Source organism: Lactuca serriola, chromosome 6 (genome assembly GCF_051521515.1).
Source record: "Lactuca serriola cultivar US96UC23 chromosome 6, Lser_US96UC23_V15, whole genome shotgun sequence".
Classification (NCBI taxonomy): Eukaryota; Viridiplantae; Streptophyta; class Magnoliopsida; order Asterales; family Asteraceae; genus Lactuca; species Lactuca serriola.
This window is the reverse complement of record NC_136413.1, coordinates 134,777,242-134,793,593: the sequence shown is the minus strand read 5'-3', so window position 1 is coordinate 134,793,593 and position 16,352 is coordinate 134,777,242.

Here is a 16,352-nt window from a genome sequence, read left to right as displayed (position 1 = left end):
GATGGTAGCACAGTCATTTTGGGTTAACTTCAAACCTGACAATTGAATAGGATAACTTTTAGAGAGAGAAGAATGATTTTTTAATTTATTAATTGGCTAATAAATTAATTAGAAATAAAAATAAATGATTTATTAATGTATTATGTAGAGAGAGAAGAATGATTTTTTAATTTATTAATTGGCTAATAAATTAATTAGAAATAAAAATAAATGATTTATTAATGTATTATGGAAATAATATATTACTTAGAAATCATATTTTTTAATTAATATTTAATCAGAAATTAATTTGGAATTAATTTTGGAATTAATTAAAACTGTATGGACTAAAGGTGACAATGTTTAATAGTTGAGCATTGGAAAATTCTAGGACCTCCCTATAGTAGGGGGAATGAAATCTAGACACTCCTAGGGTTTCCTTGGGCTCTAAGGGCGCCTTTGATGCCTTAGGGATGAAGTTAAGGGATTAAGGTTATATTGGATACACCTGCCTTATCCAATACTTTCCTAACACCTATATAAACCCTCTTTAGGGTTAAATTTCGGCCTAACCGTTCATTCTAAGTGTCTTGGCCAAAATTTTGATCTACTCTTCTCTGTCTATAGTATTCCATGTTGCTTGAGTTTGTTTGTGAACCATTAGATGTGCGAAACTTGTGGTGCTTGCTACCATAGGTCTTTCAAGCAAGGATTCAAGATTGTTTACAATAACAATATTAAAGGTATGTTTCATAACCCTTTACTATGTGAATTTGGATTATACACTAGGGATATAGTGTTTATACTTTGTTGCTCATTATTGTATGTTCAATTAGAGAAAACGTAGATCTTCAGTTAGGGTTGCATGCACACATAGGATTATATATTTTGCTCAAAACCCATCTGTGGTATCAGAGCCTAGGTTTAGTTTTCTATTAGTTTATACTAATATGAACTTGTACAAGGAGGGGAAAAAAGAATCGTCATTCTGTTCTTCGAACTTGTCGAGTTGTTTCTTCGGACTCGACGTGTTGGACTGCAACTCGGCGAGTTGGTTCTCCAACTTAGCGAGTTTGTGCGTTAGATCCTGATTTTGGATTTTCTTGCCTAACTCGATTTATTTGATAATTATCTTTTATTAAATCTACCACAATCCGATTTGTGGTAATGTTAGAGAGTTAAATATGACCTAAATGTTAGGAGATAATTATGAATTAGATAATGTTGATTTTATTTGATTATAATTATCCTTATGGATATTATTAATGATTTAATTAATTGTTTAATTAAAAGATAATTAATATATCCATGATTTGTTACTAAACAATTGATTTAATTATTAATTAAAGTTAATTTTACGTTTGTTTGAAATTTAAATTAAAAAGTTTAATTTTTGAAATTTAAAATGTATACCCTAAATTACATTCTTATGGATTTTGTTAATAATTAAATAAATGATTAATTAAAGGATAATTAATAAATCCATATATTGTTTAAATTTATTAAAAGATTAAACCCTTGAAATTTTAAAATGTTTAAAATTCACCTTATACTATATATATAATTAATAGTTTAAAGTTCACCTTATACTATAAGGGGAGTTTAAGGAAGCGGCCTGTAAAATGACCGCCATTGAGTATCCATTCTTACCCACCGCTCTATTGTATGGTGGAGGGTTGTTAGCCGAACGGGTTTGATAGGACAATTTAATCTCATTGGTAAGTATAATGCGATATAAAGTAACCGAACCATTTTCTAAAATCTCATTCTTATTTACTTTAGGAAAAATGTGAATTTGACGCTAACCCATGAAATTGCACATTGCACCTTATTGGTCCATAGTGGAGCGTGTGTGGTTAACCGGAACACTAATATGGGACTAACATTGTTGGCAATGGGTGTCTCGTAAATTATCATTGAATTAATGGAGTGCGTGTGGGTAACCGGCACATTAATTTTAGATAATAAATGACATCGAGAGTACCAAGCTAATTTGCATGGCTAGTCACATATCGTTTGTGATCCTCGACATCCTAGTTACAAAGTGAGAGCATAATCGAGATTAAACATGCCATTGAATAGTTCAATGAATCACAAAAGATCTAGGAGTTTCATAAGATTGAAATTGGTAAATGCTTTACCTACCTAAAATAGATTTGAATTTGATTACGACATTCCTCTTTAGAATTCGAATAAAAAATATGGATCATAGCCTTGATTCAAATTTTGGGTTAATAATTAAGGATTAAAATCAACTAACTTGAATTCTCTTTTCTCCTTTTATAGATGTCAAGTCAAGACAACAATGGTCTTGCTTGTTCTCATGGAAATGTTTTTCATTTTGAAGATGATCTTCCACATGTTGATCAAGGTGAAAGAATGTCCCCTTCTTCAAGCAGTGGTGGAATTGGAAATCATGATTCTCCAACTCTTCCGCCACCTCCTCCAGTGACTCTCCCTAAGTCATGTCTTATTTAAGTTGAAAAGTACGAAGTCACTCAAGCCCTATTGGCATGTAAACATCAAGATGGAAAGTCTGTATGTGCACATGTTCTGAAAATTAAATCGCACATTGACATATTGGGGATGTTGGGTGTCGTTTTCTCAAGGGAGCTGGCCACTGATTTGGTTCTACTTTCGCTTCCTGACTCATATAGTCATATCATTAAATACATCTATGAGAGGGACCACGACGTGACCCTAATCTTTCTGACATATGTGTTTATTGCTGCTGAAGCAGAGATGCTTAAAAGCACAAATCAAGCGAATATGTTTGAAGGATCTGTCTCCCAAGTTTCCATGGACATTGAAAATGGAAAAATTGGTAGTCCAGAAAAAGGTTTCTCTTCCCAATGGAAAGGGATCAGCCAAGGTCAAACCATTTGGCCATATGGTAAAAAGAAAGGCTAATCTCGAGATAGTCCCATGTACTATTCCTGAAAAAAAAATCCATGTGTTTCTATTACCAATTGAAGGACGATTGGATACGAAGCTGCCCAGAATACCTGAAAGATCTCAGAGATGGTGAAGTCAAGTCATATGACTCTACTTTAGGTACATCCACTATCTAACTCTACTTTACTAAGTTCCAATTCATAGATTCTTAAGACGTGATGTGATAGTCACATTTTGATGTTTTTTTTGTAGTATCTAAGAGAAAGAAGGAAGATTGAGAAGAGTAAGCTGAATCAGATCATGAGAGATGGATTTCGGTCACATGGTTCAATGATCAAATTTTGGAAGTTGCTGCATAGGAGTTATGATAGATTAATAGATTGCTTAGGAAATATCTTGAAACATAGTTTTCATATATTTGCGTTGTAAGGGCAAATTTTTCCGCTTATCAATAAAAGTTTTTTGATTTATTTACTTTGTATTTCCTTACAATGGAATTTATGAAAATTGGTGGTTGTATTTCTATTATTAGCAATGTTAAAGTGGATTTGGTTCTTAACTTTATCGTTTGTGGTAATGTCATGATTAACCAAGTGAAAAGGAATTCTCATCACCCAAGGTTCATTTGGATACAAACTTAGAGTCATTCGAATTATGTGATGTATGAGAAACTTGATCGTTGGAAGATCATGAATAATTCGTTGATCACATGTTTATGTGAGTCAAGTGAATGACTAAAGGATCTAGTACAAATTGATGTGGACTATTTAGATCTACCACAAAGAACGATAACTCTATTCTTCATGGTTTAGCAATGTTTTAGTGAACATGGTTGTGTTTATAAGACTATGGAAAATTATAACACCTTGAAAAGTTTTCAATGTGTAATAGAACTAATAAGAAGAATCTATTAGGCAGAGAGATAAAGGTTTCTCCAATCTGAAAGATAGGAGAGTACTTTAGTATCATGCTTTATAGTCATCTAAATGATTATGGAACCATGTCACAAATTGATCTGTGACACCTAGTTTTGGAAGTATTCGATTTTGGTCCCGGAGGCCAAGGGTAAGGGCGATTCTGTCTTTTATGGGCCTCAGGTTTTATTCGGAAGGTTTTAGGATTGAGGGTGTAGCTAGGAGTGTAGGGCTTCCCTCCACCTTTTTAAGGATATAAAGTTCGTCGGAAATGGACTTCGAATGAAGGAGTTATAACACTTTGAAGTTATTGGGAATATTGGTCATTAATGGGGAAAATGGCAAGAAAGTACCATGCATGCAAGGTGGCCAGCATGGAAGTACGCCGAGCGTAAGCTAGGGGTACGCCCATCGTAGAAGAATAAAGTGATCGCGGGTGTGGGAGGAGTACGCCCAGCGTACGAGAAATACGCCCAACATACTCTTAAAGATCCTAAACCCTAATTTTGGGGGCTAACCACTATATAAGGAACATTATGGCTCAAAACCTAGCCTCCTTATCAGTCCCTCACCCTTAGAAAACCCTAATATGCCCTCATAGTCCATTGTTGTGTGTGTTTGATCCTTTGGAGCATATTTTGGTGAAGAAAAGCTTAGAAAAAGAGAAGAGGAGTTGAATAAGAAGAACTTGTGTACCTTAAGCTCAAGGATCTGGGATTATCTCATCTTTTGGCACTCAAAGGAGGTGTAAAGCTCCCAACTTTCCTAATAGAAGCTTAGATCTAGGATTATGGAGCTTTGGACCTTTTTAGGTCCAAAGAATGGATCTTTGTGATGCAACTTCGTTTTTGAGATTAGGGTTGCCACCCTTAGAGCTAAAAGTGTTCCATAAGCATTAAAGTTTCAATCTTTAGGGCCCATTTGTAGCCATGCATGAGATCTAGCCCTTTCCATGGAAGTTTGTTATCACATATCATGTTTGGGATCAACTGGTGAGTTGCAAGCCATCAAGTAATCGACTTTATGGATTAAGACGTTGAAGAGGACTTGCATATGTGATTGTAGCTTCTGGAATGGAGTACTAAGCATTTAATGGGAAAAGTGACTTAACAGAGGAGTACGCTGGGCGTACATGCAGGTACGCGCAACGTACACCCCATTCAGCCAGTACGCTTAGCATACAGAGGAGTACGCCCCACGTACTCATCAGACATGGGCTTGACGTGTTTTGGGCCTCGGTTTGGGCCAAGCAGTGGACTTTGGGTCTTTGGGCCTTAGTGGTACATCAGAAGTCATATAATTTGGGCCAAGAATATGTTTGGGCTTAGAGTAAGGCCCATTAGATGGATTGGGCTCAATTTAGCAAATTGGGCCGTTAGTGAGCCACTAGTGGGCTTAGGAAGCCTACCTAGTGTTGGTCCATTTTAGAGCATGGTTTGGACCTTAGATATGAACCAATTTTGACTAGGAGGTAAACGGTTCATTTTACCCTAAGAAGGATTATTGATTTGGACTAAGTGATATTTTGGTATTGTTAGCTCGGGGAGCCGAAGAATCAGCAGTTCGGGGGAATTGGCAGATAGCAGCCAGAGGGATATCAGCAGGACTTCAATAGTGCAAGGTGTGTCTCCTCACTATGTGCATGGGTCTAAGGCCACAATGTCGGCCCATTATGTTTTTGTATTGTTGGAAGACCCGGGGGTTAGCCCTAGGAATTGTATGTTATATGTTCTCGATCTCGATTCGATGTCGAGCGAGGCCCGAGGAATGTCAGTATACTAGAGGTCTTTGTGATTCTTTCATGTGTTGGTACGATAGTTTCCGGACCAAGGCCCGATGCCGGGGTAAGCCCGAAGTACGTTTATAGGGTCTGACACCGAGGCAAGCCCGGGGAAGATTTATATGTGCATGTTAGATTATACTTGTTGTGTTTGTGATACTTGTATGTACTAGGTAGGGAGGTGAGTGTGGAAGATGTCCTGTATCTCATCACTAGCTGAGTATGGATGGGCTTCCATACCTTAATATTAGCAGAGTAGGGGCGAGGCCCGTGATAGGAGAGAAGTGAGTGTGGGCGAGGGCCCGTATCTCACTAACAACAAGAGTGTGGACGGGGTTCCATAACTCATCAGTAGCAGACCACGGGCGGGGACCAAGATAGGCGAGACCTAAGTACAGGAGTACAGTAGAGTATGTTTTTCTTTATGTGCTAGTATGTTATATGTTTGTATGTGTATAGCAGGCGAGGCCCAGAGACAGGCGGGGACTAAGAGAGGCATATATGTATACTGAGCGAAGCTTGATGCCAAGCGGGGCCTGATGCCGGGCGGGGCCCAATGCCGTAGCGAGTCCGATGCCGGGAAATTCCCGATGCAGCGGGCGAGGGCCCAATATATGGTTATATGTATAGTATGTGGTAGTATGGGGAAACTCACTAAGGTTCGTGCTTATAGTTTTTAGTTTTGGTTTCAGGTACTTCCGGTAGCGAAGGGAGGAGCTCGGGATGACTGCATCACACATACCAAGAAGTTTAGCCTAGGATGTTTTACTCTGATAAAATAAGCTTGTTTTGAATTAATACTCTGTTTTGAGAAATCAACTTATATTATGAAATAAATGATTTGATAATTATGGTTTGTTTAATGAATTAAAAATGAAAATTTTAAACCGTATTTTTGGGATGTTTCAAGTTGGTATCAGAGCCTTGGTTTGAGGGATTCGGGCACACTCTCAGGTTTGTATAAACTCAAACTAAGGACTTGGTATGAAAATTTTCAAAAGAAAATCATTTTTATAAAAAAGAGCTTTGAGGAGCAGAAAAGAGTTTTCAAAAGGGAAAAGAACTTTGAAAAAGAAGAAAAGGGTATGGTGCATGCAATCACTTGAGCTCAAGTAAGTTCTCCCAAATTACCCATACATGTTTGTTTATGTTATGATATGTTTATGAGAACTGCATGCTAGATTAGGACTAAGGATCTAGGAAGGAAGCCTTATGTGCCTATTATATGTGTTTGAGCTTTATGAGTTGAATGCTAGTACTAATTCCTGATTAGACAATAGAACAATTTGATTCGATTATGTGGTTAGTTTTCCCAATGCCCGAATGCTGCTTGCTTTGTGCTATTAGGAGTTCTAGTTATCTTTTACTAACTAGTGAACAAATACGTTAAGTTACATATTGCGAGGACTAAATAATTTCAGAAAGTTAGGTTTAGCTCTATTTCACAGCTCTTGTATGAGTCCAACCATTGTAGGGTAGAACCTCTCATTCGAAGAATTATCTAGTCTTAGTGATATGTAATAGTATTCGCGAGCTAGTTAGGGGAAGATAGCTGGGACTTCTTATGCAGCTGATGGCGGAGGGTGGATTGGTGATTAGCCTAGGGAAAGCCTAGGATGAGAGTTGCAGAGTGCAGTAGCAGTAGAAAGTACTTGGTGGAGTCAAGGAAATTCTTGAGGAAAGTACAGATAGATGTGGAATGTAGTATGGGCCCGAACTACTAAAAGCAGAGGATCCGTACTCGAGTCAACGAGGGCTGAGATAAGACCAGGGAACTTGTAGTGCGTGTGTGATCCATTGATAGTGATGAGTATTCTGATGATAGTTATGTTATGTTGCAGAATGGTGACGTTACGGGGTAGACCAGTGGGCAGTTTAGGTGCCGAGGAGAGATCAGGCTCGGGTTCAGGAGCCAGTCAGCTCGGGGAGCAGATGAGAGAGTTTATTTTAGCTGAGATTACGTGCAATATATTGGACCATACTCCTCTGATCTTTGATATAGTCAAGGAGGGGATTTTGGAGCATTTGGATAACCGCCTCGAGGCTCTCCGGGTCGAGATTGTTGTGGGGAAGTTAGGGGATCTTCTAGGGCCCAATGTTTATGGATCATTGGGATCCCTCGGAAGGGACGATACCATTATTAGCTCTTTTCATCAGGGATCGGGGGTAGGTTACGCACCTTGTCTCCAGGAGAGTCTAATACAGGATTGGATCGATGTGGAGGTTTCGTGAGCCATACGCGATGAGTTACCTGACATTATTGAGTGTGCTACTGACAGAGTAACCGCTAGGTTTCAGGGTTGGGTAGCGATTGTGCAGATGGTTGATAGGGTAGTCGGGGTAACTCGTGAGCAAGACATTGGGTTAGATGTGCAGTTAGGTAAAAGGAAGCGGACGCCAACATCAGTACAATTGAAAGAAGGTTGAAGGTCCGACTCGGCTGACTTGGGTGTTGGAAGTCAGGGAGATCTTGAGGTGTGTGGCAAGTGTGGGGGAACCTATGGGTTTCCTGTCACAAGTTTAGGTGTTTCAAATGTGGAGAAAGAGGGCATGTACATCGGGATTGTAAGAAGGATCATATATATTATCATTGTCACCAGCCAAGTCATTTCAAGTCCTGTTGTCCTATTTTGGAGGTGGAGAGAGTTCATGCTCCAGTGCCCATGGTTCCGCAGAAAGTCAAGATCGAGCCGCAATAGATCATTGGTATGTATTTCAAATTCAACTTCTGTTTATGATTTTATTGTTATGGTACTGCATCGATGTTAGTAGGTGTAATTCAGAATATTACGTTTCCTGCTTATGATTAAGTTATATGCCATCTGCATACCATGGCTGTTAGAATAGTAGTTCGAAGATGTCTCCCTTTAGAGCAGGTTATCAGGATGCAGTTACTGTAGCAAGTGTGAGTGAGGTACTGCATCGATGTTAGTAGGTGTAATTCAGAATATTACGTTTCCTGCTTATGATTAAGTTATATGCCATTTGCATACCATGGATGTTAGACTAGTAGTTCGAAGATGTCCCCCTTTAGAGCAAGATCAAATATATTTTCATTGTCACCAGCCAGGTCATTTCAAGTCCTGTTGTCCTATTTTGGAGGTGGAGAGAGTTCAAGATCCAGTGCCCATGGTTCCGCAGAAAGTCAAGATCAAGCCGCAATAGATCGCTGGTATGTATTTCAAATTGAGCTTTTGTTTATGATTTTATTGTTATGGTACTGCATCGATGTTAGTAGGTGTAATTCAGAATATTACGTTTCCTGCTTATGATTAAGTTATATGCCATCTGCATACCATGGATGTTAGAATAGTAGTTCGAAGATGTCTCCCTTTAGAGCAAGTTCTCAGGATGCAGTTACTGTAGCAAGTGTGAGTGAGGTTCGGGAGGTGTTCTGTTAATCTTCAAGAGTGGTTCAGATTTGGTGTTGGTTAGTTTTGGATCACTAGCAGTGGTAAGAAATGGTTGTTAGCAGATCGACCATTAGCTGAAGAGAAGGATTGGGAATCCTTTCCAAGCCGAGAGATGTAGGGATTTAGTTGAATCAAAGTGGGGGAGAACCACCTAGTAGACAAGAGCTGAGGTAAGAGCGCAACTTGGATGTGTTTGCATTCTTGCTAAGAAGGAAAGCAGCCTAGGTAGCCATTTGGATAGAGAAGCGGGGAAGTAGGGAGTTTGGGAAACTTCCCAACATTGAATTCATGTATTCACAGTAGTTGATGATTGGTTTGGGAAACCAGGTTGGGGTTTCTCCCGACAGCACGCGAGTTAGTCAGGGTGTTACACTATGGAGCGCTTGTTGTTGGATGTTTTCAGGCTGATAACTAGCAGTTAGACAGTGTAGGAAAGTGTTGTAAGACTGCGGGATAATCGTAGCATTTATTAGAAGTTAGTTAGAGGAGTGTTGGCGGGGGATCATATCTACTAGATAGCGGCGTGTGGGCGAGGCCCGTATCTCTTAGTTAGCATGATAAAGATCGAGAAAGGATAGTTCGTTGAGTTTCGGGATGGAGTTGGTCCTGCATAGCCTTAGATAGGTGAGACCTGTGGGGGAGGCCACTCTGAGATATATATTGGGTGAGACCCTTGGGCAAGGACCGTGTGATTATAGCAGCGCAAGTGGGACCTGGTAGAGAACTTAGGGTCGGGATAGGGGATCGAGGATCCCAGGACTTAGGGAGCCAGAGTGGCAAGGTAGATAGAGCATTTTTAGATAGCCGAAGTTTCTTCGAACGTCATTGGGAGTGACTGAGAGTTTGAGCTTGGGTTTAGTAACCGGTAGGAGTTCGGTAACCCAGATAATGGCAGATTAGTTGGGACCAGGGTGGTATCGGTTCATCCGGAAAGCAGAAAGGAAATAGCAGTATCTTTGGGCAGGGGTAGCGATAAGGGAATTCTAGTATGGAGCAGTTAGTTGACCGAGAGGTGCGAAGTCACTCACGGCAGGATTATAATATCAGAGTAAAGGGTTTGACTCTGTTACGCAGCTCTTTTATGACTCTAACCGTTGCAGGGATGAATCTTTTACTCGAAGGATTATCTGATTCATTCGTTGGGTTGGGCGTTCAACACTAGGGCATGATAAGAGGAAGCATTCAGTGAGTAGCAGCGAAGAGACAGCACTGGGAGTGACTGTAGATTTAGTTACAGCGAAGGGTTGTCCCACACAGAGATAGAGAAGGTTGTTTCTTATGGAAAGTTGCCTTGGGAAGGCCAGTGATCGCATAGTGAAAAAAGGGTGAACCCCCTTGGATGTCCAACATAAGTACTCGGGGAGTACCGGAAGGATTCTCGATTTGGTAAGAGCGATGTACTGAAGCTTTATAGCGATTGGATGGCTCTTAAGAAGATACCTTCGAGGAATAGCATTTCGCTCAGGAAGACCGGACGGAAGGTCAATAGAAGCGATCCTTCGAGGATTAGATCGAGCAGACAGAGTCTGCATCGTATAGGAACGATGTGAGAGGTTGTAGGGTAGTTGGTCGTAGCGGACTTCGAGGACGAAGTCTAGTTTAATTAGGGGAGAGTTGTAACACCTAGTTTTGGAAGTATTCAATTTTGGTCTCGATGGCCAAGGGTAGGGGCGATTCAGTCTTTTATGGGTCTCGGGTTTTATTCAGAAGGTTTTAGGCTTGGGGTGTGGCTAGGAGCGTAGGACTTCCCGCCACCTTTTTAAGGATATAAAGTTCGTCGGAAACAGACTTAGAATGAAGGAGTTATTACACTTTGAAGTTATTGGCAATATTGGTTCCTAATGGGGAAAAATGACAAGAAGGTACCATGCATGCAAGGTGGCCAACATGGAAGTAGGCCCATTGTAGAAGAATAAAGTGATCGCGGGTGTGGGAGGAGTACGTCCAGCGTACGAGAAGTACGCCCAACGTACTCTTAGAGGTCCTAAACCCTAATTTTGGGGGCTAACCACTATATAAGGAACGTTATGGCTCAAACCCTAGCCTCCATATCAGTCCCTCACCATCAAAAAATCCTAATACGCTCTTATACTCCATTTTTGTGTGTCTTTGATCCTTTGGAGCTTATTTTGGTGAAGAAAAGCGTGGAAGAAGACAAGAGGAGTTGAAGACGAAGAACTTGAGTACCTTAAGCTCAAGGATCTGGGATTATCTCATCTTTTGGCACTCAAAGGAGGTATAAAGCTCCTAACTTTCCTCATAGAAGCTTAGATCTAGGTTTATGGAGCTTTGGACCTTTTTAGGTCAGAAGAATGGATCTTTATGATGCAACTTCATTTTTGAGCTTAGGGTTGCCACCCTTAGAGCTAAAAGTGTTCCATAAGCATTAAAATTTCAATCTTTAGGGCCTATTTGTAGCCATGCATGAGATCTAGCCCTTTCCATGGAAGTTTGTTGTCACATTGCATGTTTGGGCTCATCTGGTGGGTTGCAACCCACCAAGTAATCGACTTTATGGATTAAGACGTTGAAGAGGACTTGGATCTGTGATTGTAGCTTCTGGAATGGAGTACTAAACACTTAATGGGAAAATAGACTTAACAGAGGAGTACGTTGGGTGTACATGCAGGTACGCACAACGTACACCCCATTCAGCCAGTACGCTTAGCATAAAGATGAGTACACCCCGCGTACTCATCAGACATGGGCTTGGCGTGTTTTGTGCCTCAGTTTGGGCCAAGTAGTGGACTTTGGGTCTTTGGGCCTTAGTGGCCCATTAGAAGTCAAATAATTTGGGCCTAGAATATGTTTGGGCTTTGAGTAAGGTCCATTAGAGGGATTGGGCTCAATTTATCAAATTGGGCCACTAGCGAGCCACTAGTGGGCTTGGGAAGCCTACCTAGTGTTGGGACATTTTAGAGCGTGGTTTGGACCTTAGATATTGACCAATTTGGACTAGGGGTAAAATGGCCATTTTACCCTAAGAAGGATTATTAATTTAGACTAAGTGATATTTTGGTATGGTAGCTCAGGGAGCCGAAGAATCAGCAGTTCGGGGGAATTGTTAGATAGCAGCCAGAGGGATATCAACAGGACTTCAGCAGTGCAAGGTGAGTCTCCTCACTGTGTACACGGGTCTAAGGCCACAATGTTGGCCCATTATGTTTGTGTATAGTAGGAATACCCAGGGGTTAGCCCTAGGCATTGTATGTTATATGTTCTGGATCTCGATCCAATACCGTGTGAGGCCCGAGGAATGTTAGTATGCTAGAGGTCGTTGTGATTCTTGCATGGATCGGTACGATAGATTCCGGACCAAGGTCCAATGTCGGGGTTAGCCTGAAGTATGTTTATATGGTAGGAAGTTTCGGACTAGGGTCCGATGCCTGGCCAAGCGCGAGGAAGATTTATATGTGCATGCTAGATTAGACTTGTTGTCTTTGTGATACTTGTATGTAGCTGGTTGAGAGGTGAGTGTGGGCGAGGTCTCGTATCTCATCACTAGTTGAGTATGGATGAGGTTCCATACCTCAATATTAGCAAAGTAGGGGCGAGGCCCATGATAGGAGAGAAGTGAATGTGGGCAGGGTCCCGTATCTCACTAACACCAGGAGTGTGGACGGTGTTCCATAACTCATCAGTAGCAGACCAGGGGCGGGGCCCAAGATAGGCGTGGTCTTAGTACTGGAGTATAGTAGAGTATGTTTTTCTTTATGTGATATCATGTTATATATTTGTATGTGTATAGCAGGCGAGGCACAGAGACAGGCGGGGCCTAAGAGAGATAGATATGTATACCGAGCGGGGCTCGATGCTAGGCGGGGCCTGATGTCGAGCGGGCCCAATGCAGGAGAGAGTCTGATGCCGGAGAAGTCCCGATGTAGTGGGCGAGGGCCCAATATATGGTTATATGTATGTTATGTAGTAGTATGGGGAAACTCACTAAGCTTCATGCTTACAGTTTTCAGTTTTGGTTTCAGGTACTTAAGGTAGCGGATGGAAGAGCTCGGGATGACTGCATCACACACACCAAGAGATTTAGCATGGGATGTTTTACTCCGATAAAATAAGCATGTTTTGAATTAATACTCTGTTTTGAGAAAACAACTTATATTATAAAAGAAATGACTTGATAATTATGGTTTGTTTAATGATTTAAAAATGAAATTTTTGGACCGTATTTTTGGGATGTTTCATGATCCTCCAAGAACATCTTTGTACAATTGTTTGATTAAGAAGAGGAATTGAATATTGTTGAAATGGTTCAATCAAGAGATGAGTCATACTTCGTTTCCAATCAAGTTCTAGAGTCGTACTCTAGTTACATCAAATCGTATCTTGAAGCTTATTCCAAACTAAGTAGGTTATAACACCTCATGAAATGTGGAGTAATAATGTTTTCTTAATCTGCACATTTGAAATTGGTAGTTGTGATGTTTTGGTTAAAACAAAGGATAAAATAAGACCGTTTATATGAAGTGTTCTCTTGTCAATAATCCATACCAACTTTTAAATATTTGTTTTTCTCGTCAAGTAATGCTCCTTGAGAGAAAAACTTATATGTCAAGAAGTTAGTGGGAGTCTTATTGATTTTGAAGAGTTTCATGAGTCAATCAAGAATAAACCTTTTAGTTTTCACTAGCACAATACTTAAGGTTGATAGCTTATCATGTTCATTTGACACATTCTTGTTTCTATGCACCTTCCAGTTGAGTTGGCAATGCTTATGAGCTCTATGGTTATCATTTGACTACAAAAGGTGGAGCACATTGGACGGTGATGGTACATTGGTCAATGGAAGTGAGCTGCTTAATAACATGGAAGCATGAGTAGGCTTTTATACTACCGAAGGGGAAGAAATTAACAACAAGAAAGTTCAGTCCATGAAAGGAAAAACCTAAAATTATTTTTGGTTTTGTCTTCAACCTTATCTTATGATTGTAGGATGGAATTGATAAATTCACATGGATAGGAACGCATACACCATAAAATCTAGGCGGCAAAAGGTTTCACTCTAAATGATTATGAGGAAACACTTTAGCTAGTAGATTTTAAAGAATTGATAAATATCATTATGATTAGCAGTTGTGATAATTGCATTCTCAAATTCGCATGTGATTACAACATCCATTTTCATAGTTTGAATTGTGAGAAATGGCAATAAATAATTTGAATGTTCAAGACTTGTTGTTATAAGTTCTGAAATGGTTTAAACACACACATATGCTATCCAATGAAGGTTTTTGAGCTTGAGAAGTCTAGTTGAAGACTTATCGAAGCATTACGTATCTGAAATCTACACTTTAATAAGAAAGTCAAAAAGTATTGATTTTTAGAAGTCCAATTGATTTTTGGGTACATGTCAAAGCTAGTGGAAGCATACTTGTTACGCAGATAGAAGCATAAATGTTATGCTAGCAAGAGTATAATTGTTATGTATTGCAAGTTGGCAATACTATTTATTGGAAACAAAGTTTTCAAATTTGCAAAGTTTAGGAATTGTTTTGTTACTAAAGGATTTAGGGGAAATGACACTTATACTTCATTTCAAATCTAAAAGTTTGGATTGAAAGGATTTGAAAGAACTTGGTCATGGGAATATATGAATATCATGTTGAAATGATTCAACATAGGAAATTCAATATATATGGAAATATTATAGCAAGAGACTGATCAAGTATCATGTCTTTATATGAGATATTATGTGTCGAATCCCATATGTCTTAGATATTGGATTGATTGCATATGCTATAATATTCACTTGTTCTGATTTTCCAAATGTCTGGGGCATTGAGAGAGAAGAGGACTAGAACTGGATATGACTAGAGTTGTTAAACAACTGTTAAAGGACAATCCGAGGTTTGCTAAAGATTGCTTGCTTGTGAACAGTTGGAAGTATAAATTTGGAAGGACCATAGTGACATGTTTCAGATTGGGATAATTCTTGATCAGAATTGATAGTCATATGGGAATATGAGAATGTTTCCATAATGGGAGTTGATTATTGAAATCTACATATGAGTTAGAAACCTTAACGCAAGGAAGGTGTTCAAGGAGTTACCTTAAATTTGATACTTCATCACCATGAAATTGTTTTAGTAACAACGTTTCAATGGAGCATTTTGTGCCATCATTGGCTAATTCTCAATGACTTTGATGACACATCATCATAAAAGGATATTGCATGTAAGGTTGGACTCTAACAAATTTAGTGGTGACAAGAATTTAGAATTCTTACACTTGTAATAAAGATTTGGAATTGTGATATAAGCATCATTGGAATATGTCCAATTGGTTTGTTCACAAAGGAAGGACCATAGAGAGACATAGTATGCATTGCATGACTGATGTTTAATTCAAGTGTTTAGTTGATTAATCGAAACATTATACAATTAATAAAGTCTAATTATTATGGTGATTAAAGTGTTTTATTTATATTCAATAGTCTTGAGACCATAGTTAATAAGGTAATTATTGTGTTTCACTTCGCATGTTTTACTTCCCGAATAATTGGATTATTCAAACATTCACAGTCGATCGTACTTTTGGAAGTAAGTAGTGAATTAAGACTATCATGAATCAAACTGTAGATTGTCTAAGGGGTTAGACATAGCAATGATTTGATGTAGTATTCATGAGTACTTTTGAAATGGGGATTTAAGTATTGGATTAACCAACGCTCGGATAATTGTTTCATGGATTTTATCACGAGTAATTTTAAGACGATAATATCTTATATTCTTGAAACAGAGATATATAAGTTGTTGTTTACAAGTCAGTTGTGCATTGATAACACGTAAACGCATCAGTAACTTGATGTTATAAATCGTATTGTTGTGTATGATTTGATGAGTAAATAGTACAAGCATATAAGTCAACTTTTATCCGTTCCTTTTTCCCTAAACGGTGAAAAGCGATATCTGTGGTCCCCTCGATGATTTGATGATTACATCTAAAGCGCTTGGCCAAGCTTAGACTGAATTGATGTGTTCAATTAGTAGTCTGATTTCAGTCGCCATAAATCAGAAATAGGGAAACAAATCTTGGACAGAGAGAATGGTTATCATCCATGTCTCATGTTCATACGTTATCTTGTAGAATAAAGGAATATTTTATTACTTATCTATGGACACGTAACTGGCTGGGTCAGAGTTCGACATTGACTTTTGGTAGCTATGATTTGCTAATCAAATTTTGAAGTTATACTTGTAGTTATAGTTATTAGACTTATCCAAGTGGGAGACTGTTGGATTAGGTTCCTAAGCCCATAACTATAATTAGTATAAACTTGAATTGATGGTAGCACCATCCTTTTGGGTTGCCTTCAAACTTGGCAATTGAATATGATAAATTTTAGGGAGAGAATAATGA